Source organism: Lipophrys pholis (assembly GCF_963383615.2).
Source record: "Lipophrys pholis genome assembly, chromosome: 10".
Lineage (NCBI taxonomy): Eukaryota > Metazoa > Chordata > Actinopteri > Blenniiformes > Blenniidae > Lipophrys > Lipophrys pholis.
The window spans coordinates 19,647,478-19,651,028 of record NC_137640.1 but is presented as its reverse complement, the minus strand read 5'-3'; positions in this window follow the sequence as shown (position 1 = coordinate 19,651,028).

Sequence of the window (3,551 nt, the reverse complement as noted above, 5' to 3'; positions counted from 1 at the left end):
TCAGATTATAGGTCCAAAGAGAGGGGAGAGAAGTTTAGAAAATGGGAAAATGAACTCGCAGAGACAGAGGTGGTAGGTTAAGGTCTGGGGAAAAAATATTCTCTTACTCTCTCCAAAGACAGAGTTTTTAATGAAAGGCTGAAAGAGTCTGGAGAGGAAGATGGATTGTGAAAAGATGGTGAAATTGTACTTGTCCGCTGTCGGGTTTTGTTCGTAGAAAATGAACAAAATGCCCGAAACTTTATTTGATTGTCCACATTTCATTAGTTATTTATGCAAAAATTGTACAAACTTCTATGAGACCGAGGGTGTATAAATACAAAGAAGGGAGAGAGAGAGTTTCTTTTTTTGTGATTCACAGTCAAAATATTAGAATGTGAATGGAATGTTTAGAAATTGCTTTCACACCGTAACATTTCTACTTTATTAATAGAATTAGGTCTGTGTTCTTAATATCTTAACTACATTTTTGAAAGCTTATTTTGACAAGTTTATTTATTTATTTACTTACTGACTTGTTTATTTCTACCTATTTAAGCTTCTTCCATATCCCTTGCAACTTCCTCTGGGGCATGCCATCTCTTTTGATGGGAGAACCATCTACATAGACGTGGAGTTGCTGATTCACACCCTAACCACCTCGCACCTGGTGACAGTCTGTTCTAGAGCATGCTGGAGGCCTTCACATAACGGTGCAAAAAGGATAATATCTTTTGCAAAGAGCACATAATGCCCTCCTGAACACAGCTGCGTCTCGACCTCCTGTCTAAGAAGATCGTGAGCAAAAGAGGAGACGGTGCGCAAGTCCAACTTAATGTCAAGTAAACAGAGATGTCTCTCACACTAAGTACAGAGAATATATTGCCCACCACCACCACCATGAGACGTCTTCATAGGTTTCTGTCATATTGTCCTGTATCTTGATATTAAAAAAAGTTTTGTTAATATTTTCTCTATGTTGTGCTATCACTAGTATTGTAGGCAGTTGTTAAGTTGTCGTTGGACAGAAATCTTTGAAAGTGCCATAACATAATAATGAATAAATAATGCGTATCTGGATAAGTGGACTGTGATATATGCAAATCCTCACCAAATTATAGATCTGCTACTCATGTCTGTAGGAAAAAGTGTATAAAAGAAAAATTGTGCAACCTTTAAAAGTAATTCACGAGTAAAGAATGTTGCGAAATAGTTTCACAACATGTAAAACTTGAAAATGAAAAAGTTGAATTAATAATAAAGAAATAAAAAAAAATACCATATGCCTCCTTTGCAATAGACCAGGCATCAAAACCCACAACACCACTTCTTTCCATTTGTTTATCTGTATAAACGTACTCATGGCCGGCCAGGAACAGTGTTCAATGAACAGCTTAATTTGTGGATGCATTTCTATGCCTAAAGTAATCTAAGGAGGGATGCAGAAAGGTTGGGTACATTCATCACAAACACAAGCTTAACATAAGTGAAAAATTACAGGATTCTCAATGACCTTCCAACCAATCAGGCCTGGTAATTACACTCATTCATTACAACGGAAAGGAGAGATGGAAGAATACAGAGATGACCCTTCAGGACAACAAAAATGTTTATAGATGGGAACAAAGAGGAAAATGCTAATGGCTTGGCTATCTGGTTGGATGGCCCTGAGACAATGCAGAATAATAATTTCCCATCACAAGCTCACTATAACCTTTGTAGATTCTTTACACGAGAATTTCTCTTTTTATCTCAGCAGCCATTATTGGTCTAGAATTTAAGAATGTCACTATACACAAACGCAGTTTATGCAGCACACTCTCTGGAGATGTAGTAATAATTTGTTATTACTTCGTATTGAGTTAATCAGTATTTAATGTGCCCACATCTTTATGTGAGCTCATTATAAAGTAGACCTTACACATGTCACCTTTTCTACTACTTTTGTTTTTACATTCCTTACAAGATCTTTTGGTTTTGACAGGATTGCTGGTTCTCTGTATTTTTATATAATCTTGGTACTGGCTAGAGGTCAACAAGTATATTGTCATAAGTTTTAGTAATGCATTGAAACTTCTTCTTTTTTTTTTTTTTTTACAAATTTAATGTATTCATATTTGTCCATGTTCAGTTTCAGTTCATGTGATCTCAATTCTCACTTTGGGATGCTTTCAAACTAACTGTTTGGTCCGCTGGAAAAGCTGATTTGTACTGATTTGGTAAGGACCAAACAAGCAAACTCAGGTCAGCTTAAAAATGTGGGCCTTGGCACATGTTGCAATCGAGAGCGGACTATCAGACAGACAAAATTCAGGAAGGGAACCAAAAGCAGTGAGGTATAAAACGTTTTTTTTCTCCGTAGCAAATAAATAAATAAAAAACAAGCCAACAACGCTCACCCAAGGAAACTCAAGAAAACAAAGCAAAAGTTGGGGAAACTTCTCGCGGGCAGATGTGGAGTAATGACAAGATGCAGTCACTTATCGATACTTGGTTAGATAACGATATATTTATTGCTTATGGCCATCCGGAAGAACAATGTTTATTTTTTTGTTCTCAAAAATTGCTCCATTGTTGTGTGAGTGATTTCATTAGGAGTGTGTGAAGTAGGCTAAATGAGAGGGATTCTCAACGTTCTCCTGCTTTTTTTTATTATGTTGTCATTTCAGCAGCTGCCCCCCAAAACCGCAGCTGTTGAAACTGGATAAAATTGTGACAGTGGCTTGAATGATTTCAAAGCTGTGAACCAAACCATATAAAGATTGTGAAGGTTTTTCGGCTTTCTTGGCCCAGTCGAACTGGGTCCCTGGATTACTGGTCAGGGACAGACAATATTTAAGACCGGCCTTAAATAGATATTTTTGTTTCAGAAGAAAGCATCGGGCTCTTTGTTAGCAGTGTGTAGATGTGTGATTAAAAAAAAAAAAAAAAAACGTTTCTTTTTATTGTTCAACATTTGACATTATCAGACATTTCTTGTCTTATGTGTCATACTGTATGCAAATGTAATTTTAAGATGAAACTGACATGACTACATAAAAGAAGCTTTATCAAACCTGATGCATTTTCTTTAGATGTTTGAAAAGTCTTATCTATCTCTTGGAGGTTGTGTGTCTTGGTCTCGGGTGTCTGCTCTGGGGTCAGAAGAGGCTCCAGATAACTAGTAGATTATAAAATAGACAAAGTGATAATTTACTAAGTGCCTGGTCTTTCATCCCAGATGGAAAATTGACTGCCAACACTTGACTGCTAAGTGTAATGTATGAGGGAAATAATGATGATTTGCTTTTTACCTTCATGGATTGCATTTATCTGATTGGTTGTTTCGTCTGATCTATAATTTAATGTAGACTATATTAGTATACAGTTTCCAATAATCTCTATGTGCGTGCGTGGATGCGTGTGTGCGTGTGCGTAATTTGCTATTTGCTTGGATAATAGCTGAAGCAGCCGCAGCACGCTTGTTTCCGACGCACTAACATGAAGATTCCTCGCTGACTTTAAATCGAATCACTATCGCGCATAAATAGCACGATGCTCCGGCACTGAACTTTTCGATTCAATCCATTTCG